Source organism: Zonotrichia leucophrys, chromosome 7 (assembly GCF_028769735.1).
Source record: "Zonotrichia leucophrys gambelii isolate GWCS_2022_RI chromosome 7, RI_Zleu_2.0, whole genome shotgun sequence".
Lineage (NCBI taxonomy): Eukaryota > Metazoa > Chordata > Aves > Passeriformes > Passerellidae > Zonotrichia > Zonotrichia leucophrys.
The window spans coordinates 17,476,236-17,499,949 of NC_088177.1; the positions used below are offsets into that span (position 1 = coordinate 17,476,236).

The following is a 23,714-nucleotide window of genomic DNA, read 5'->3' on the forward strand; positions in this document are numbered from 1 at the left end:
AAAGCAATTGTGGAGAACAAATCATTTCTTCCTTTTGAGGAAGGATTTGCCTTCACACTAAATTGCCAGTACACTCATCAAATTTGATATATCATGTCTATTTTTTCTAGGATTAAATGGAAAACCATTTTTGGTGAGTGACATACAAATACTTTTGATAGCTGCTCCTTAACTCTTCTAATATTATTTTTCAGGAATTTTTACTGGCAAAATGGAAATGATACTAAAACCCTCTTTATCGCTCTTCATTTCTGTAGAACACACTCAGTTTGACTTTTACCACATGCTAATAATTATTTTGAGGAAGACCTCCATGAGAAGACATTACAACATCCATCTGATGTATTTATGAAGCCTGAAACACTGTAATATTCCAGAGATACTTAAAGATTAGACATGTACCATCAGTGAGTCATTGCAGTATCTGCATTCACTGGTATTTATAACAATGGCAATGCACAAGAACCCCACATGGAAACAGATGGACAGATCATCATTATGGAAGAAAAAAGATCCTCAAAATTACAGATATCCCTTGTAGATGTATGGTTGGAGAAAAATATGATACAGTAAAACAATAAACTATTTCTATGCAAGTAAAAAAATAGTCTGGAATGAGAGATGTGCCAATTCAAAAAGCAAAACCGAAGAACGCTGCTGAGAAGAGAGACAAACTGGTAACAATAGTTACAGGCTAATACTATTGCAATCTAGTAACAGTCCTTTATCTTTATAGTATTTTTTTTTATATGCTACATTTTATAACTCATCCCCTTCATTTTCTGTAGTATTTTCTTTGTGCTTCTTTTACTGGTATTGTACTAAGTCCTCTAAGAACATGAAACACTACTACTACTATGATTCTTATTGTTTTCCTTCATGTATTAAAAATACAAACCTATGAAGGAAAAACATTACACTCACCAACATCACATACATCAACCCAGTAAGATTCATAATTTAAAATTAGATATATATCATTTGTGTGATATTCACAATTACTAATGATCAAATTGTTAGAGAAAACAATGGAGAAAACTGTAATCTTGAAGAGTGGTAAGTAGGTTAATATGTAAAAAGTGAGGTAACTTCCCATTCACTTTGAAAAGTATTATCATAAATATTTATTTGTAAGAACATATTTTAGCTACATTGAGAGTGTACTTGAGGCTGGCATTAACCAAGATTAGCTTAACTGATTTTTCAAGGAGCTGTGCCAGTTACTACATGATAGCACCTGGTACTTCACCTTTTACCTCTGTGTGAATGACTTTTTCCAGTGCCTGGATGCACCATGGTTTACTGCATGTCAGAATTCATCACTAGAACTGCTCAGCATGAAGTCCACAAACAATGGGGGTCACAAGGAAGCTGTCAGGTTTTGTTTGAGAAATGACCCCTGCTCTTCATTCACATTCTTTGCACAATATCCCAGCACTCTCAAACAACTGACATGGAAACGTCACTGATGGCATCCTAAACTGCCTAGAATAGAAAGGACTAAAAATGCAGGTGATACACATACTACACAAGTGTATGATAGTTTTTCAGCACTGGTTAAACTCATCAATTTTTTAGAAATGCTGGGGGGGGTGATTTTTTAATAACAATCTTGTTATTTTTCCACTATTGTGAAGGTGAACTTGTTTATTGGGAACTGCCATGGTGCACTTTGCTCTTTGCATGTCTTAAGCTTCACTTGCCGTAGCCAAAAATGTAGGAAAGAATCCAAGCCTCAAGTTTTCATTTCTATTCTGATGTCAAAGCTATGTCAAAATTTCACAGAATCATAGAATATGCTTGATTGGAAGGGACCTGTGGAGTCCAGCTCCTGGCCCTGCCCAGCACCCAAGAATCGCACCGTGTACCTGAGAGTGTCACCCAAAGGTGTCTTGAACTCTGCTGGGCTTAGGGCTGTGACCACTTCCCTGGAAGGATTTGCTATCCTACACCCACCCTGCAAGTGGCACAAATATCACAGAAGTGTGGGGCTGCACACAAGCTCTCACTTAGCCTGGAGCCACAAAAACCATGGAAGAGATCCCTCACTTTGACATTCCTTATGGTAAAAGAGGTATGACGGCAGCCACCTGGGCACTGGGAGCCAACTCCAAGAAAAAAATATACTAAGAATTTTTTAATTTAGAAAAATCCAACGATGCTCTCTAGAAGGTAGAAGTGAAAACCTGGATAACCTGGATGTTTTGGATGCTTGGGAAGAAACAGTCTGCAGTAAAAAAAATCTCTAACCAAACAAAATCATTATTGACTGGACATCCCTAAGCATTATCTTTGAGAACTTCCAACTTGGATTTCATCATGTAAGGCTTGATTTAGATTGGCCTATCCAACTTTAATAGACTTAGGAAAAAAATACCCTCTTGCCCAGGGAATATTTATGTATTAAGATACTAAGAAATATCTCCAAGCAGGAATCAAACAAGGTGCTCTGTCTCACAGAGTGAGAACTCCTGCCCCAAAGAATATTAAAAAAAATAAATTAAACAGATAAATGAATATCAAAATAAAAAGCATCTGGAGGTCAACAGCACAGGAAAATTTCAAAATAAAGTCCAGTTTGCTAGAGCCTGCATTTTAGAAAGCATTGGGCTCTCAAAGTCAGTGGGAACTGTTATATTCCCACTGGAATATAACAAGGGTAGGACCTGCCATATTTTCTGCACAGCTCTGCCAGGGCAGAGTCCTGTGTGTGCCTGAAGAGTGGCTCTAACTATCCTGCTCTCACCTGACAGTTAAAAATGCACATGAAAGGCCAACTTAGCATTGTGGAAACTTTACCACTCTATCAAGCCTTATTAAATCTTGAGCTGTTGAGCAGCTCCCCTAGTGTTCAGAAAGCTTACAAAAGGGCAAGAGCATCTTAGAAGCTGAAAAAATATGCTTATTTTTATAAAAACCTTAGAAGTGATTACCTGTAGAATCCATTCATATCATCTTTCTCCCTCCTGCCTTCTACAGTTCTATTCCTCCAGACTTAGGACCTATCCTCTTATTTTCTTGTCTTTTCTTCCTTTAACAAAATATTATTCTACATGAGAGTCTGAAGTACAGTTTCCTTATTTGATACATCAGCCATGCAATACTCAATGCCAGTTGTGCAGCCCAGTTTTACATAGAAGTGGGTGTGTGAACATTCACAAACAAAGCCACCCTGGAGACACAAGCGCTAGGCTACTCACAGGTACTGCAAAACCCAGCCCCTGTTACCTTTTCTAAATTTTATTTGTGGAAGACTTATTTTTCTGCATCCCTAGTAGAATTGCAGCACAATCCAGGTTAAGAAGGACTTGAAGACATAATTCTTGTTGTTAGGCAAGATGAAACTCATTTCCTAGAAGGATGCAGGCATACATTTTAAAATTTTTAATTCTGTAGCTTCCTCTTTGTTTAAGGATTAATGATAACTCTTGAAAGCTTATCCAGTATTAGAGGAATACAGTCTTACACCAAGAAGCACTCATGCTACTAAAAGCACTATACAAATAGTATTCCACAAAAGAAACAGCTCATGCTAGCAAACAAGGAAACTGGGAGTGTTTATGGTGACCCTGCTCCACAAACTGCAGTGGGGCACGATCTGAGTGGCACAGTGAAGGGTTTACACCAGCAGTGAAAGAATAAAAGTATGCACAGAAAAATGAAGTGTGGGCTTAAAATTTCCCTGCTTGGAACAGAGAACAAAACTTTAATGGCAAATGATTCAGAAATCATCCACGTATAGAAAGAAAGATTCATCAGTGGGTACCCAAATTAGGATATATATCACTAAACCTAAAAATTTGAACTGGAAAGAAGGTAGAGAGTGGTAGACCACAGTCAGAAAATCTGGATTCAGCTAGAGTATTCTCAGCTCCACAAGTGCAAAGACATGAAGAGAGAGCTGGGGCTCTTCAGTCTGGAGAAGAGAAGGCTCTGGGGACGCCTTGCAGTCCCTAAAGGGGCCCACAGGAGAGCTGGAGAGGGCTTTTCACAGGGCTGAGCAGGGACCAGACAAGGGCAGTGGCTTAAGCCAAAGGAGGATGGATTCAGCTTAGATTTAGGGAAGAACTTCCTTACTGTGAGGGTGGTACAGCACTGGCACAGGCTGACCAGGGAGGCTGTGATCTCCCCATCCCTGGATGCATTTACAGCCAGGCAGGAGCAGCTCTGAGCAACCTGCTCTAGTGGAAGCACTCCCTTCCAATGGCAATGGTGCCTTTAAGGTCCCTTTTAATCCAGACCATTCTATAATTTCAAATCCTCAGGACAAAGGGTTTCATTCTGGGTCAAGCTCTAATTCACTTGATGTTGCACAGGCTCTGAAGTGGCACTTGCAAGGCTACCATTATCCATTAGCCTCAACAAATGATGACATCAAATGCTGAAAAATCAGAGCAATGCCACAGAATTTCAGACATCTACAAAATCAAAACCCAACATCAAATAAAAATTAACATAACACCCAGTGAGAGTTAATACAGACTTTCATTCAATGATGGGAAGCACACAGATTAAGAGATCCTGACAGAAACAATTATCTGGTATCTCAGTGATAAAGAAGCAGAGCTCATCTTTTCTGATAGATCAGAAGCCACATCACTGGCACCAGCAAAAGCCAAACCCAATAAAAGAACATCTTTGATTGATTCACTGTCTGATCTTGTTACTGTGAAACTCTCACACGAATTTACTACAGACTGCAATTAGGAGCATACAGTTAAATGTGATTCCTCACCTGCAAAAAAAAAAAGGAAAAAAACACACAAAAACCACACACAGGAAAAAAACCCCTCACCGATTTCTTTCGGCCATTTTCAGGCCCCCTTTATTTAGTTAAGCCATGTCAATAATCATTAATCTCAGATTCAGAATCTCCAATAGGACCAACTGTGCAGTAAAACCAGTTTTAGTGGGAGTTTTAAAAGAGAACCTTCCCTCAGTTCAATACAACTGTATCTTCTTATACCAAAGTTCAAAGCTCAGCACAGTTTAGTTTATCTTGACAATGATACCAAACACATTAGTCTGTTATCTCCCAACATACTAATTTCAAGAAGAAATTAAATCAATTGCCAAATCCTGCAGCATGCCCTTATCAGACCAATGAATTATCCAAAACTTCTGTCAAATCTTAGACACTGGTCCTGAATTTCTCCAAACAAGAAAAGAAACCTGACAAACTAGGATGATTCCAGTAGAAAGTAAAGGGAACTCTGACATGTTGATTAAACAGTTCATTAACCAAAGTTACACTTTTTCTCTCAACCTTGAAAATCACTCAGTTCTTAATCCAAGTTAAATGTTTCTGAAGCTCAACCCTGAGTTATATCTCACATTCACCTGCATTTCATTGTAAAGCTTATATACTTTGATTCAGAATTCCTTCTAGACCAAAGCTTTAAGTTTATCAAATAACACATACACTGTCTGTATTAAATAATCTCCTATTTGCAATGTGTCTGTGGTATTACCATCAACCTGAAAGCCAATTTGCATTTCACTGAAAACAAAGCAGTAAGAGACATTCTCTGAGTGAATTAGCTGTTACAGTACTTTGAAGCATGTCCATTTCCCTACCAATATACAAGTAAAAAGAGACAATTCACAAGACTTAGAAACACTGAAAACCAACAAAAAATGGTTTTCAGCTACCAAAGCTTCATTGAGCTATATGTGCATCAAATTTCTTTATAGTTTTGGGATTTCCTAAAAACACAGAGCCTCTAATTTTGTACAGTATGTACAAACAGTACCAGCACAAAATACAAAGTTCATGTTATTAACAATGTTTGCCTCTAGTGCTCTACTCCCCTCCCTGACACCCATCCAACAGTTGCCTCCACCCTGTGATGGGGGTTCTTGTGGAGAAACTTGGCAGCTCCCTGGCCTGTCTTCCCAACACACTCACCTTTCACTCCCTACCAGCTCTACACCAAACATTTGCATATTTTGGGACTTGAACTGTAATTAGTTTAGGGCATATCTGACTAATTAGCAACCAACTCCTAATTTCAACAGTGCTGCACTGACATGCTATCTACACCACAGAACCACACAGAAAAAAAAAATAAAACAGTAAGGCTTTTCCTTCCTTTCAGTGGTCTGCAACATGGTTTTTGTTTTCTTAGGATGACAGATGAAGACAAGACACCCAACACGAGTGAAGGCAGCATGAATTTATTTAAACACTTAGCATAGGTGAGGCTCAAATCCTTTGCTCAGTTCCAGGCTTCTCACTACAGAAGGGCATTGAGAGGCTGGAGCAGGTCCAGAGAAGGTCACTGGAGCTGGTGAAGATCACAAATCTGATAAGGAGTGGCTGAGGGAGTTTATCCTGGAGAAAAGGAGGCTCAGGGAGACCTTACTGCTCTTTACAAGTACCTGAAAGGAGGTTGCAGTCAGGTAGGTGTCAATCTCTTCTCCCAAGTAACAAGGAATAAGCAAGAGGAAATGCCCCCAGGGTGCCCCAGGGGAGGTTTAGATTGGATATTTGGAAAAATTTCTTCACCAAAAGAGTTCTCAAACACTGAAACCCTCTGCCCAGGGAAATGGTTGAGTCACCATCCCTGAAGGTGCTAAGAAGATGGTACACAGTGAGACACAGTTCAGCAGTGGGCTTGGCAGTTCTGGGTTAATGGTTGGACTTCAGAATTGCAAAAGTATTTCCCAACCTAAATGATTCCATGATTCCACAGGGTAACAGCATCAAATGGTGTGCCCTTAACTCCACAGGCCAAGGAAAAACAGGTATTGGAGAGGCCTGTGTTATATGGACATCCTCACCAATACAACCTTACAGTTACAGTCAAAATCCAGCTTCTATTCGAAGAAAAAAACAAAGAAAAAATCAAATCAATGAAATTCTCGTCAGGTATTTCATTTCCAAATGAGGAAACTTGGGCAGACTTTGTTTCCACTCATTCTTTAGCCTTTACTGGCTTGCTTCCAGGTATCACCCAAGCTGCATATTTTTCAAATAAAAAAAGTGCTACAGCAGTGGGATCAGAGCTAGTAATTACTGCAAAAAGCTAAAAGGACACTAAAGGAAAGCTGGTAGACAGAAAGACAAGAGGAATGCAGTAAATTTTAAGATATGGTGAAAAGACAGATGACACCTGAAAACTGTACAAAGTTCATTCGGAGGTGCTGATCCTGAAGGATGTAGCAACTGCCACAGAACTGGGTCCTGAGGACAGAATTCAATTCAATTGTTCTGCCCCTCTGCACGACACAGGCTGGAGAATGCACCCATCAAATACACAGCTCCTGGGGAGGTGAGATTCAGTATTACCTCATCTAGCAAGGCCAGACAAGGATTTGATCTGCACTCAGGAGGAGAATGCAGTACACCCACTCTTCCTGACCACGCAAGACACCTGAGATTCCTCCAGCACCCATGAAGACCAAATCCTGGGTTTCCTCTCTGTGCCTTGAACTGGCATGTGTGCAGCAATGTCTGTCCAGACATAATTACTGGGTTACATGCCTTCCCCCAGCACTTCTGGAAAGGGTATTTCGCCAGAAAGCATGTGCACACCTCCTGATTCACTCTGAAGCTGAGGCAAAAACCAGGAACAGGCCACAACTGTCCAAATTGTTCATACAGCATATTTTCTGGCACAGGTGCAGAGCACACAGAGAGTGGGCTGCAGGCTGGATGAATGTTTCTGGTAGTAGCAACCTTCAATCACTATTTTTCTAGAGCTATTCTTAGTCCTTCCTCTGCTACCTTACAAATCCTTAAATTTAGAGGATTACAACACACTACAGCTCTTTTTGTGCAAGCAGACTTTGTGCATCCATAATGCACGTAATGGAAATTTGCACAGAAGTGGCCCCAAAATTAGAGCTTAAATCAACACTGGATACAGATGTATATGGGAAGTCAGTACTGCTGGATGGAAAAAAGTATTTAAACATTTTTATACACCGTACAATTCTTCTGTTTTTCTTAACAAAACATGTGGATTAATATCCTAAGTACTAATTCCAAGCAGCATCATTCCCAGTGTCTCAGCCAAGCTATAAGTTTGTATTAACACCTTCCTGTTTTATGGTCTTTGCTTCAAAGGCAATCATGGAAAATTGCAATGCAGTGCTTGGCTGAGATCCACACTGGCAGCACCACCATCCACGCCAGGCACCGTTTCACGTGGACGACTTCAAGGGCTTGGGAAAGGACCTGAAGGTCTTCTTGATTTTCTCAATGTTTTTGTCTCTGCAGTGGGACATGTTTCATAAATATCATCTTATTTGCTTCACATCCTATGCTTCTAATCATTATATGTCATTTATTTTCCTCTCCTAGCTACTTTTTCCATTTTTGAAGTCTCAGGGAGCCCTGTCCATGTCAGCTAAATGAAGAGAAGACTGATGGGTCATTTGATTACCAGAAATAAGCACGTACTCCCTGAGAAGCAGATCTGGTAGCAAGACATTTTCAAACTTGCTGATAGTAATGCAATAGGATCCAGCAGCTAACAATTAAGAGCTGCATCAATTCAACCTTGAAACACTCTGCAATTTCCTAGCAGTAACTGCAGCTGAACCTTGGAACTGTTCACTGGGAAAGACAGAGGGCGAATCCCTGTCACATGATGCGTTCATCAAGAGAAGGCTTCAGTTTATCTCTGGAAGAACTTCTGTAAAGGTTGTGAAGTGAACAGCACTTCTTCCTGGAGTCTCCATCTTTTGCTCTACAAACTTGTTTCTTCACTTGTTCTTGTGAATCACAGGGAGAAGGTGGTTCCTTTTAATACCCAAACCATGCTTCTTAGACAAAAGTTCCCAGATGACCTGCAGAACACTTTAAACAAACATATAAATGAACAAGGATTCACTTGTCTGGTGATGTTCAGATCTAGTGTAGGAACAGATTATTTCATCCAGTTAGACAGTTCAGTCTTTGGTTTGCATTTCAGCTTGTGTTTTGGCTAGGGAGCAGGGAGTGGAATAAAGGATTATTTTGCTTTTCTCTGCTACACAGACTGTTGGAGGGTATCACCCCTAAGAAGAGCCAGGCTCTGAGCATTACTGACCACGCTTTGCTGCTGTTTCTAAGCACACAAGTGCTCACTCTAATGCCTCTGTGGTCAGCATTGTACCTGCCTGGCACCAAGCTGACACTGACTTACTCACTTGCAGGACCTCAGGCTAAAGCCCAGTAATCCTATTAAACCCCAAGCACTATAAAAATCACAAAAAAGAACATCCAGTTGCATTTCACGTAAGGCCTATCACACAAGGCATGAGTCAGTCAAAAACTGTGCATCATAAATAAAGGCTAACCTGGAAAAAGAATTAGCATTTTAATACACAGGCATCTACAGCAATCAACAAGAAAATAACAGAAGAATATTCTGAACAGCAATACCCTTAAAGTTCTTCATGCTTGTTTTCAAAAGTAATTTCAAAGATGGGAAGCTCAAGCATTCATTTCATCCACACTCATATTTTTCCATTTCAAAAGGAAATTCTGTCTTTTTCTTGTTGTTGTTTAAAACCTTTTCTCTAGGGGGAAAAATCCTCACAAGAACCTGCTTTTAAAAGATAATCTAGGGATTCTGTTTTGTAAAAATAGAGCTGATTTTCAAAAGAGGAAGGAGCCTGATTTAAACTTCTCAACATCTGCAACTGCAGCTCTGCCCCAGGCATCTGATTAAGCATCTATGGAAATTAAGTAGGCAGTTCAGCATTCTGCCAAACTGGACTGACAAATATGCTTCAATGAGTTGGGATTTCACCTTCAAAACAGTTCAGGTCCTAAATACACTCCATTATAAAACACAGATTTATTGCTTAGTGTTCCATTTTGGCCAACAATTCTTTGGCAACTTTTTTCAAGACAAGGACAGTACCTTCTTTCCTTCTGAGTTTGCCATAACACCCAAACTTTCAGTCCCACATTTCTACCACAGAAGTAGGCACCTTTTGAAGGGTGATAAACACACTTTCTAATAAATTATATTATGCAGAATTCCAGTCCTGTACTAAGTCTTTGCCTGTAAGGTCCATATGAAAATGAGGAAGAAAGTTTGAGAGAGTGCAAAATTAGCCCTGCAATACCATCTCAGTGTCTGACATGAAATTTAATTTTTGCTTTTCAGTTCCTCTCACGTGTCTAAAGATCAGTTATAACAGAAATATATTTTATAACTTACATAAATTCCATCATACAATTTCTTGTTCTGAAAACTACTATTAACAAAAATGCTACATATATATTAAATACAAACATGTGTCTGATAGTACTTAAAGTGTTCCCTGAAAAAAAGATGACCACAATCATCCTGACTTGGAGCCAACAATATCACTTTAACTTGGGCTCTGCAGCAGACAATTCTGAGAAGTTAAAATAAGAAATGAACTTTTAAAAACAGATATGGTTTATACTGTGCACACTACAGAAGCAACATAAAAACATGCATTACAAGCACATTCTAGATGAACTCCAACAATCTTTTTCCTTATCCCTACTAAGGCTAAATGCCTTGGAGACCAATTAGGTATTAAGGTCCAAATTTGCCTTGTTCAATCATAGCCAGCGACACAAACTTTCCCAGCACATCACTAGAAGCATCCTGTGACCAACTGTTAAGAAGAAACAAAGCAAGAGTTTTTCAGAGAAGATGATTTGCAATAAAAAAAAAAAAAAATCACCCACATGTACAGCAAATTTTTGCATTTCACAAAAGTACTGTAAAGTGAACAGTTCTTAGTAACATGCAAAACTGCAAAATTATCCCTACTTATCTTTCCTTTCAAGCACAGTAGCTAATAATTTTTTTGCTCTCAGTCTCTCTCCTCCTCTCCCTCCACTCCAAGTTCTATCTTACAATTTTCCTTATTCTGAAACACCTCATAAAATAATTATAGTAAATGATATAAAGGCCTCTCCTAAAGAATCCAGAAGCATTTTAATGAGCTCGGCATTTTGGTCAAAAAAAGAACATTTATTGAATCACAACTGAGTGCATTTAACTGATTAGAAAACTTTGTGGAAAAAACCTCCAGTGTATGTGTTAGTTCATCTAGAACTCAGCACAATGTGAGTTAACCTGTACCTTAACCGTGCTGTAGGTCATGATGAGTCACTGTTCTCTGCAAGAGCAGCCAGAGCACCACCTGCAACTTGTCAGGAGGCTGAAATGTGATTAAGTTATCCAAAGCTTTCCTCTAGGAGGAGAAGTCTTCCCTTACACAGAATTACTGCATGGATGCATTGACATAAAACAGTATTTCAATCAAGTCAAGTATCATTTCACCTCCACGCTGAAAGCAAAGCATAGACAGAGTAAAAGGTTCTCACCACAACAGCAAACAATTTGGGTTTGTTTTTAAAGGTAACTTTGGGGAACCAACAGTTACACTATTTCCAGTCAAATTCTGCCTCTTTTTTCCCCCAAGTCCTTTCTCTCACTCTTGTAATAAGGACTGGCTTTGAGCATAGCCATTATGAAAAGTTTAATACATTCCTGTAGCCCTAGGGAGATTAGGGGCCACTGCATGCAAAAAGAAAAAACATCACAGGTGTCTGCTACATGTGAGCTGTAACTCATCTTCCTTGGAATTTTTCAAAACACAAGGCTAATTAATTATCCTCACAACAACAGCACAGAGAAGAACAAGGTAACAGTCATGCAACTGGAAATACAATAATTATAAAATATTACATATATTGCCTTCAGTGTTCTGACTAAAAGAGTTTCAAGATACTTATCTGAGAGGCTCCTTTTGAACCTGAAAAGCTGACAAACCTTCCATCCACTGGTCAAAATAATTGTAGCTTCCATTTCCTAAGTAGTTAAGCAATAAGTCATGTCACATCCCAGGCTTTGAATGGAAACAAATGAAAATGAATGGATTTGTTAAGGCTGGCAACAAATTAATCTTGCTTAAATTGCTCCCCTGCTCGATAAGTGCGATACACTTCAATCTTCATGATCCGATCCATTTTGTTAAACTACCTTTTCAAAATTCCCTTCTTTCTATTCCTTCTACTTTTCCACCTCCCAGTGCAAAGCTGTTGATTGGCAACCAAATAGAACTGCAGAGCAACCCAGTGTTGAGCACCAGGCTATACCAAGTGTCTGCGATGAAACTGAGATTTTGCAGAAGTGGTTCATCTCCTTTGAAACTGCCTGTTGCCTCCACAGACTCCCAAAAGAAACTCTATTCTAAATTTACTAACTGATCTTCTTGGTATGAATTATATACCCAGAACGTTATTTTGCAACTCTGTTGCTGCTCTTTAAGCATTACCCAATGCTAAATTCCTATCAAGTACAACAGCAAGTCAAGAGCACAGCCTATAATTCTGTCCCTCAAATGAGACAACCACAGTCCAAGGGCAACATATGAGCTCAGGCACACTAGAGGAACACAGAACACTGATACAAGTTAATGACTGGGAATCTTTGTACAGCTGCTTTTTCAATTCTCTGCTGTGAGCAGCTGATTCCAACAAGAATATTAGATAGGAAAGCCAAAAGCATCAAAATGCAGAATTTGAGACACGAACACATTTCAGTGAGATCAGTGATGACAGTGAAGTTAGACTGTGCAGAGTTTCTAAGTGTTGATGCAAATCATCACGCTCAAAGATAACAAAGCAAAAGGGAATACAAAAGGTTTCTGGACATCTTAAGTGCCAGAAGAATTATTTCAAACACACTGGTTTGTGTCAAAGAGTTCAAAGGGACCATGCAATTAAAGTATCACTGTCCTAGAAGAAACCAATAAAGATTTTCATTATTCAGGTACCTCAGCTGCTTCACGTTAGTAGTGCTTCTATTTCTGCAACACTTATGTCTGCCTAAAGTACATATAAATCACTTACATTTGCTTGTTACTCACACTCCTGGCTTCTGATAAAATTACTTATCAGAACCTAATAAAGCATCGTGGACCATTCTAGACCCATGCTTTAAATTACCATATGCAGAAAACATTTTTAAAAATTTACAAATGTGTTCTCAACTCAGAAATGGCTCTAACAATTTCATGATTTTGCTAAAAAAATCTTAACTAAAATTAGTATTCTATGTGTGGGCATACCACTGTATTTTTAATTTTCTGAAGAGACTAAAAAAAGTCCTGGTACTAACCTTAATCTTTTATGGCTAAGTTCTATAAAAAAACAGTAAAACTCACTCCAATTGCTAAAAAAAGCCATAAGCATAGCTGAAGCAAATGAGTTTGCAGATAGATCCTGATCAGTCCTTGCTCCATTTGCTTGTTTTGGAAAGCAGCATCCCACTCTTCCCTCAAGGAAGATAGGTAAAAAAATCTCAAGTGAATGTTCCTCCTCATTGCTAATGCACAGAAGCTGCTGGAGGTGAAAGCAGAAGCTCCCATGTGCCACCCTTTCCTGACAAACAGGAGAAAATCTGACATCAAGGACTTTCAGTCTCTCAGATGCAGTATCTTTAAAAAATGTCACTGCACCAGCAGAGTTCAGCAGCTGATGAAAAAGGTGACCCAAGGCATCTGCTACAGACCAGGAAAAAGGGAGATGGAGCTAAATTCTAATCACATCCCCTGCTTTATGAATACAACCCTTATTTTATTTCACATTTTGACAGTCCAATGGCTGGCCAGCATGGCTGTCCTCAGATGTGACCCCAACAACTCCAATATTTTTTTCCAATAAACTTTTCTTTCTGTTACCCAATGCAAGGGTAATCAAAACGCCACTCACCAGGCTCCCATCCTTACTAAACCAAACAGGACAAGAAAAGGATGAAAAAAGCCATGAGTATGAATGTGTATGCAGAGAACGGCAGAAATCCAAAATTACTGGAGGTCTGAGGAGGGATGAGAATGACAAGATAATTGCAGAGATGCCTGAAGACAAAACAGAGAGAGAGGCAGAGGAAGGAAATCAGAAGAGAAAGCACTTTGGGACATATAAGATGATAAGATAGGAAAACTTCAAAGAAAGTAATCAAAAGAATAATTTAAGATAATGGATACATGACATTTCAGAACACATAGTCTTAAACCACTAATTGTTCCTGTTCTGTGGTTAAATTGATTAGAGTTCTGTGGTTTTCCAATTAAAATACCACCTTAAACACACACCAACTATAATTAGGAGGAAAAGAATCTCACTGTGTAATATTACATAAAATCACTTGGACTCTTACAGTAAGGAAGCTGAATTGAAAATAATCAGCTCCATAATGGTTGAACTATCACTCAAAATTGGAGGGTAACTCTAGAACACTATTTCTAGGAAGGTATGAGACTTATGAAGCTTGATTTGGGGGGAATCCATCACATTCCTATTCTGAGTTTCAACAGGCAGGAAGATGGATGTTGGCTTTGGGTTTTATGTCACCCCCAAGACCAATATTACAGTATTTTAAATCAAAAGCATAGTGGGCTCCTAAACAGATTTAATGGAGGTTGGCACATTTAAGGAACAAAAGCACTGTTTATTTTACTACATGCTTTTTTGAAAGTGAGATACATTTGGGGGTTGGGACTAGATGGTCTTTAAATTCCATTCCATCCCCTCACCATTCTATGATAAGGGCAGCAAGGGGAAGCTTTTCACATTGAGACATCACTTGTCATGAAAGGGCTTCCTCAAAACTCAAAATCTGGAAGCATTTGCAGCAGTTCAGATTTCAGTGATCTGACCTGGCAGACTGTTCCACAGCTGAATCCCTACAACCAAGGGCATTTTATCCCCAGTTCTTTGAGCACTAATCCTGGGCTTTGCTAACTGCATTGTGCCAGATCCACACACCCATGAGGCAGTTCACAGTCCAGCTCAATCTTTCCACTGTAAAACCTATACAAAAAAAATTCCTGCCCAATCCAGGAGGAACAGGGCTATAAACACTTCTAGCTCTTTATTCCTTGGGACTTCTCCATGTGCAAATAATGGATAAAGACTTCAATCAGTTGAGAATTTAAAATTCAGTTCCTGCTGAACATAAAATAGATTATATTCTATTCACCTCAGATTTCTAGCCATGCTTCCTATTACAAACTATAGATAAGTGAAATACCACTCACAGATGAAAATATGGCTAGAGCACCTAACTACATCTTGGAACATTCATGCTCTAAGAGATCACACATGGACTGTTTTTAATTTCAGGTGAGTAAAGACAAGAAGGACTGAACTTTTAAGTAAAGACCTACAAAAATATTATTACATCTGTTTACATTTTAGTGAGATAAAATGTCTTCACTCAAATCTATCTAACCTTTTACAAAGATCAGAGAGCACAGAAGTAACACAGATACCCAATGAGTTAGAATGTAGAATATTCATAGGAGAAAACCTTCTCCCCATATACAGGAAAAGTGAATGTACCATGCTATACTTCTGCTGGTTTTCTGCAGCTAACTACATTTTACCAAATTTTTCAAGTAGTTGCTTAGTACATTACACAGGATGAGGGAAAACTGATCAGATACATCAGTCAAAGCAGATTACATCCTGTTAATCCATTTAACAATTTAAGCTGTACTTGGCATCAACTAAGAAGTGTAAATCACAGTAGCTCAATTAAGCACTATATCCATCTAGATTAGTTGGAACCAGGAACAGAAGTATCTCCTTTTTCAGTAAACCTCAGCAAGTCTGAAACAGTAAGAACAACAACAATATTACTGTATATAAGGCTACTTTCCCTTATTAAATCATTGAGCATGGAACTCGGTTGAGAAGACTCATTTTTTATCCCTTAATTTCTCCTCCCTTAAAAGACAACTTCTAGCCTTCAACAATCCACACTGGCCTTGGGTCATCAGTCTGAAAGTAGAAGATTTTTGTTACTGGTTTCCCAAGAGGCAACAAATGAGATTTACATTCCAAATGTATTTTGGATAGAGGAGGATCAAAAGGACAAGGCATCCTCAGCAGCAGGAAGACACACAAGCAGGCTCTGCTGTGACACTCCCTGGATTCTAATTGTCCTGGCCCTGCTGCTCTCCAGGCTGCAGCGGCAGGGCGAGGCCTCACAACCTGCTCTGCACCTACAAGGAGTGATTCCAATATTGATTTTTCATGGGGTTACTTACACGAGTAAACATTTATCAATTTATCTTAGGGTTGCAAATTAAGATCAAAATAATTATTTGACAAATAGTTTGCTTGCAGCTGACTTAGAGCCACAAGTCGTAAAGCATACCCTGTGGAAAGCCAAGTCCTTTGCTCCTTCAATCCAGCTTTTTTCTTTTCCAAACGACACATAACCAGCTAAGACACTAAGTCAACACACAACATTTCACATGTGGCTAATCAATCCATATTTCAGATAACAAAGTCTTTGTTTAATATGCAGCTAGCTCTCTACACTAACCTATAGCTTCATAATGAAAAATTCAGCCTGTCAACCTAACAGCCCAACATAAAACGTATTACCGAAGATCAGAGTGAGTTCATAGCACACACTCAAGTTAGTAAGACTTGTTTATAAAGTTGAGCTAGGTCAAAGTTGTATTTTGCTGAAAGTTATTTCATTACAAGGAAGTCTAAACACATTTTAGGAAATTAAACAGAGAAGTGATGTCATATCTACACACACACAGATTATTAGGAGAACATTTGACACAAAGACACCATGTAAGGCAGTCTAAAACTGTGACATTTACTCAAATTATGACACTTGAGTAAACACACTTACAAGATCCTAACAGCATTTTGGAAAAGTCTGGGCATTGCTCAACATGGCACTATTCAAAACATATGAAGATGACTGTTCTATGAAACAATGTGTATGTATATGTATTTATTTTTTTTAGGTATGAAACAACAACATGCACTAAACTTCCTTAAAGTGTTGTTTTCTCCTGAGTGACAGTGGCCTCTTTTTTTTCTCTAGATAAAGAACATTCAATGGGAGCTGTTTCTAATCCACACACATGCAGCAGCATCTCCATGGCCACACCTGTACCTGGAAGAGAACAGGCCAGATGCTGAAGCCATGCACGGGAGAGCTAAACGCTCATGACTCACAGACCAGGCCTGCCTTGTCCCTAATCCATTTTGGGACAGTCCCTAGGCCATGGCTTTCCCTCAGCAGTGCTCTGTTAGGGCTGCTGACACCGGCCCAAGGCAGGCCAGGGAGCTTCTGACACCTGGACAGTGCCTGTGACAGCACTCAGGTTCAGCAGGTACAGCCCCAGCCTTACCTTACCTTCCCCAGGGGAAGCTCTGCAAGACTCAGTACAACAGCTGTCTTTTTCTTTTTTCCTTTACAATATAAATACTTAGGAAATTAATTCCATTACTCTAATATTTATGTTGGTGAAGACAATGTAGACATTTTTATTAGAGCAATGAAGCAAGAAACATAAAATATGGGTTTATGTAGTTATGGCTACATTTCAGAGATGATACATTTACAATCTGTACTACTTATTTTTAGCAGGAGAAATCTCTTTTATCAAATTATCAGCTCAAAACAGACGCACATCAATAATCATACAGGATAATAATAAGATCAACCAAGCAGAGCCTCTTAAATAAAGAAAACACACCACTGAACAAGTACTTCTGAAGCTGGAATGCTGTGTGGCCTAGCACTACAAAGCTCACATGCTCTTGTGAGAGTGAGGTTAAGGAATCACTCAAAGATGGATTTTTGTGACAATCAGGATCCAAAGGGAGTTGCTGGTTTTGTAATTATTTTAGCACTATTTTGCTCAGCATGTAATATCTAATGCCCTTGATATGAGGCACCAAGTGAATTATCACTTTTGAGCATTTTTTCAGTAGGATCCTTACAGACCACACCGCTTCCCACCAGGCTATGGCTGACCCACTCCACTCACCATGAGGTGTTGCAGCTTCAGCTGTCACATTTATTCCTGGAAAACTCTTCTTTTCTACTCTGCCTACTCTATCTGACAAGGATCAGTCAATGCTTTATTTTTTTAAAGATGCTGCTGGTCATTCCTGGAAGAAAATGAAATTTACTGCTGTATGCTTTGGGATCATCTAATTACAATACCAGCCTTCAGGGAATTTTTAAACTAATGACATTGGATTTGTCAAGCACAAAAACTTTTAATCTGATTTTTCAAGTGGATTCTAGCCAATGGATCCTGGCCACCACAGCACTTAAAACACATTTGACTGTCCTCCATGCAATATTTAGGTGGGCTTCTCATCAAAATGTTAATTTTTGTTACCTAATATCTTTCACTGGTGGTCAATACAAGGCATATAGGGATATTGACAATGCTATTAAAGTCTTTATGACTGAAAGTCCATAAATCAAATTATGTGTGTGTATATACAGCTTCACAAATGAAAGGAGGCACAGACTTTGAGAAACCTGAACCAAAACACTGTATGAACAACTCCCCAGTTTGTCTGCTGATCTCATGATGCAACATCAAGAAACACCAGCTCGACAATAGTTATTTTTAATTTTATTTCAACAGCCTAGTCTTTATTTTGAGCATTCTTTTCATTTCCAGTGCTAATATCATGACCAAAGCCCCAAACAATTAATTATGTCACAATGACTCCTCCAAAAGCAAACAATTCAGATGACCCATCAATCATCCACTTTTGGGTATTTCCTTAGTTCTAAAGTACAAATAATGCACCATTTGAGATGTTAGGTTTGGTTGGACTGCACTAGTTGGGTTTTTTGGCCAAATGATGATGGACTCACATTTCAATTTCAAATTCATTTCCATTATTACTGTTCACACACACAGCTACAACTGTGCCATGTAAAAACATGGATAAATACACTTCAAAGAAAAGATCCTTTTTCAAATCTCTTTCTTTCAAACATAATTATCGCCTATTTTTTCAAAACTGCCTACTTTATGACAAATTTATGAAACAAATTATGAAATACAAGTATTATTTATTGTTCATTAAGCAACTGCTATCAGCATTCTAGTCCTCCCCAACCATAAGAAAATACAGTTCTAACACAAAAGTGTGCAAATATAACAAAACTCAAAATGGTGGCACAATCCAATGGCTACATCCAAACCAGACTTAGCCTGGGTCACTTGTCATTTTCTCCCCAGCACTACCAGGTACCATGAGAAGAAGGAACAGCTCTCCAAGGGAACACGGAGTGAAATGAAGGCTGTGACTGCCCATTTGCCTCTAAAGCTAAATGTGTTCATCCTGTCAGCAGAACTTGGAAACATAACACCAACTTGATCATCAAAGCAAGTAACAGGACTCCTAGGTGCTGGATGGGATGACTGACACACATCCTTGTGTAATGTGAGTGACCATCTCCAGCCAACAGTCAGGGCTTCAATTCCAACAAGAATTCACAATCCAACTGCAGTCATTTAACACAACTACTCCAAAGACAACATGCAACTGCCGTGCTACTTTCTTCAAGCAGGCAACCAATACTGAGAAAAGACATTTCAAGCACTGATGTCTATGTTTCTGTAAAAATATAAAACCAAAAACTGCTACTTGAACTCTTCTGTAAGTACTACAGTATTTTAGCATCATATCCTACCTCCCACAAAGACGTGTCCTTGGAACACGCATCCATGCTACACAAAGCTGTATCACCATTTTCCATCCTATTGCCAGAGACACAGGAATTGTCAGCCTTCTCCTCACTGATATTCCAACTGGCCACAAACAAGCTGCTGTGGAGGCACATCACAGAAGCCCTGCATCATTGTCTGTATAACCATGCAGTTTAGCTCAATTTCAGTGAAAATTACAAGGAGCTTTTCTCAGATACTAAACTCAAATATCAAAACAGTAGATCATGCCACTCTCAACTGACAAAAGACATGATTAGAGAAACACCTCACATACCACCAAGCAGCTTTAAAGCGCTCAACACACGCTCCCAAGGTTGCAGGAGTATGTGTCCCTTCCTGTTAGGTTAGAGAACTTTTACATGAAACAGTCAATTCTGTTCCATTTTTGGCAATGATTTTAATACATTTCCTTCTGGTGGTAGCTACACTGCAGGCAAAGATTATGGCCACGCCATGCATAATGACAGCAGGATCAAACACAATCAGGCTCAGCCACTCCGAGCACTCCCTGCTATGAAAGAGCAGTATTTTGGAGACAGTCTCAAAGAAAGGATTTTGAACATGCTACTAAATTTTAAACACATTATTTACATCTCGTTTTCCATGATTCAGTAACATTACCCAAACAGGTGCTTCATTAGCCAATGGAGTAAATGCAATATCCTAAGCATTCTGCCACTGTCTGACTGAATGAGTTTTTGAACAAACAAAATGCTCAGCTGGACTTAAAAAAAGAAAAAGAAACAGGAATTACACATAATTATTCAAGAATTTAATCTGCAGATTGAGTCTCATGCATAGAAATCCCCCTTATTTTGCAGCATATTGAAGCTTTAGCTGCAGTTTAAAGCATGTTGGCACATGAAGGAAAAAGTTAATTTCTTTTCCATTAGGCATTACTACTTAATCTTATAAAGGGGAAAACACAAAATTCATTCAATTTCTTCTCAGGAAATCTGACATAACAGTATATTGTTTCTGGCTGGCAGCCACTGTACTATCAGAGAGTTTCTTAAAGGTGCAACATTGCATTCTACCAGGTTTGAAAAAACACTGGAAGCATAAAACAAATAGAAATGACAATTAGCTAAATTCACTCCAAAAACAAACGGCAAGAAAGCAATTTAAGGAAGAGAGGGGGTCCTAGCAGAGGCTGGCAAATGCTCCAAGCCAAACTAAATCCATAGTGCTAACAAAGCACGGCTTTGCTCTGGCATCACCAGAAGGCTGTTTTTATAAAAACAGATGGACGGAAGGGAGGCTTTTCAACTACAATCCTGTCAAGTTAAACTACTACCTAGCAGAAGTTTAAAAGTGGTTTCCAGTCAACCATATGAGCTCCATGGAGTCTCGGAGCCCATTTTAAGGTGCTATAAGTAAGGACAGAAAGATAGATACACACATGCAGACTAACATTAACATCCACCGTGGTAGCTCCAGCTGACACAAAAGCAACCACCACATTTTTGGAAATCTAGAGCCTGAACAGCAGAGTTGATTGAAAGGCACCATTAGGATTGTTGCTTTCATATGCTAATAATGACATCATGCCTTATGGCCTGATGCTGCAACCATACATTATCATCTCATAAAGACGTTTTTTCCAAAGAAGTTGAAGACGTGAGCAAACAGCTCACCTGCATATAGGAAGAAGGTTTTTTAAATTCGTCCATGACACAGATTTCCTTCTGTACCTTAGAACTGTAAATAACTACTACTGAAATATTTATAGAGGTTTGACTTACTTTTTTTTTTTTTTAAGTAAGAAAATAATAAAAAAGTGTTGGGGCATAAAAAAAATCTACAAAAGAAATTTTGGAGCATACAGGAAGCAGCCCTGGATATCAACAAAGTGAAGCAAGGTAAGGCCCGTGATGGTATTTCAGGTACAGGAGCAATTCAGGGCCAAATCTCTTGAAAATATTCTAGCACAATGTAGTGTAGTGCAAAGACTGTCACACAGCACCCCAGAAAAGGGAGGAGATAAAAAAATGTTATAAATACTCTCTCCCTGTTCCTGATATATATCCAGGAACAAAATAAGTGATAATAAATTATGTAACTCTATTACTGACTACATATACCACACTCTCTTTTATTGTGGCATCATACAGGCCAAAAGAGAATTTTATTTTTCTCAAATACCCTGGTTTGTAGTGATGTGCTCTGAAAAGGTTAAAGAGAAAAAAACAAAAACATCCTAAGAAAGGAACAAGATCTCCACATCAACAAACAATCCACAGAACAGTGAGGACACGAATATAAACCTATTTTTCCCACACACATAATGTCATTGTTCTATATTCCGTACATACAGCAATAGAAACACACATTAAGACCCTCAGTTTTGAAAACAACACGCTTGAAAACTGCGGTGATATTTCTTCCCCACCACGGACAGTGCTACAGAGAATCTGCAGAACAGCCTTATACATAAATAAATAAATACACTAAACGGCGAAGGGGGACAGCCCAGAGGAAATAAACGCAGCTGAACACAAAGTGCTGAACGCCTTCCCCGGGCAGGAAACCAGTTATAATTTAATGGCCAAAGCCGATTTAAATGAAGCCGAGCGGAACCCTGCGGGGCTCCGCGGCAGCGCGGCGCCCGAGCCTCCCGCATGACGGGGCCGCGGCGGCCGGCGCTGGGCGAGGAGCGGAGCCCCGGGGGTGCCGCGCCGGGGGTGCCGCACCTGCCGCGGCCCGCGGAGAGCCCCGCGCCGGCCCCGCCGCGTCCCCGGCCCCGGCCCGGCCCCCGCGGGCACCGGCGCCCACTCACCTGGCCGAGGCGCGCACTGCGGCTCCGCGCCCGCGGCGGGCTCCGGGCGAGGGCGGCTCCCGCTGCCGCTGCGGAGCCGGGCGGCGGCCGGAGTCACCCCGTCCTTGCGGCACGCGGCTCCCGCCGGCGGCGGCGGCCCCTCCGCGCCCACGGCGGGGCCAGCGCCTCCCGCGCAGGGGCGCCCGCGCCGCCCTCCGCCCCCGCGCCGTCTCAGCGGCGGGGCCGCGCCCCCCGCCCCTCCGCCAGCCCCCGCCTCCGCTCCGGCATCTTCCCCGCGAACGGGCACGGCCGTGGGTGGGGGCGGCCGGGCCGGGGCCGAGGCCGCAGCCCCGCGGGCCTGGGCGGCGCCGGGGGCGGGCAGCCGGTAACAAAGCCGCCCGCAAGGCAGGGGATGCGGGGATGCCGCCCAGGGCCCGGTGCAGCACCCAGCGCCCGGCAGGGAACCCCGGCCCAGAGCCCGATCCGCTCCCCCAGGAGCGAGCAAATGGGGCGGGCGGGTGAGCAGCGAGCCCCGCGCGGAGCTTGGGAAAGGCTCCTGCGGCTGCTACATTGTTACCGCTATCGACGAGCCAGCGCCACTGAGGTGGTGCTGTGAAACGCCGGGGTTTTTTTAAGTCACACTCAGTTATCTGCACTGCCGGCTATCGGTGTCATCAGCCGTGAGTATGAGCCAGCCTTCACCGGCCCCTCCGTGCCAATTACCCGTCTGTTTCAAAGCAGTGGAGTGCCGACAGCTCTACATTCCCGACTTTTCGGCAATTTCACTTCTGCTTTGTCCATCGCAATGAATTCAGGATTGTTTTCATAGGAAAACGTGCTTACAAAAAAACCCACAAATGAAATAAAAACTTAAAATGCATTAATATGCACAAAACACAGTAATCTAGAGGAAGAGAGATGTGAAACACTGCAGAATCACAGCCCAACAAAAACACGGTAATATTGGTAGCAGGAAAAAATGGACATATTCTTACACGATCAAGGTTATGATTATTATTATCAGACAACACCTCATGCTTTGTTTTCTAAATCATAATAAGATGAAATCTTCCCAAGGAGCAAGGAGCATGCATGGGTTTCTGTAGACACGGTTTCTTCCGAATAACCAAATGGCAACTATGTTAAATTAATGCATGTCAAAATAAAAAGTAAATACAGTGCATTCTCAAAGCCCTGGGCTCCAAATCCTTTCTGTAGTGAAGCCCATGGCACTGTGGGCTTGGGCTTCAGTAGAAGGAGGGAATTTACTCTTCAGCCCTTCTGTACCGGAGGAGCTGCTCCAGATAGGAGTGTACGCAGCTGTATTCCAAAGTAGGTCAACTATAAAAGTCACTGGCACTCTTCCATCTACCTGAAGCTTTAAAACTTTGGTTTGTTTCTTTTCTGTGACTTGCACACCTTTTGGCACACTGGTCCAAAGTACTTT

At 40.5% G+C, this 23,714-nt stretch overlaps 1 protein-coding gene across 2 annotated transcripts in view; it reads right to left on the reverse strand.

Annotated features, from left to right (window-relative positions):
- HECW2 (HECT, C2 and WW domain containing E3 ubiquitin protein ligase 2) overlaps positions 1–22,418 on the reverse strand; it is a 149,347-nt gene extending 126,929 nt beyond the window's left edge. Inside the window, exons 1-2 of one of the 2 annotated variants that reach the window (XM_064717671.1) lie at positions 22,289–22,381; positions 19,473–19,608 (exon numbers count right to left, since the gene is read on the reverse strand). The gene's annotated coding sequence lies outside the window, so the exon portion shown is untranslated. Of the gene's footprint in view, positions 1–19,472; positions 19,609–22,288 lie in introns of both variants that reach the window. The other variant, XM_064717670.1, reaches the window with a different exon arrangement.
- Between the last annotated feature and the right edge of the window lie 1,296 nt (positions 22,419–23,714).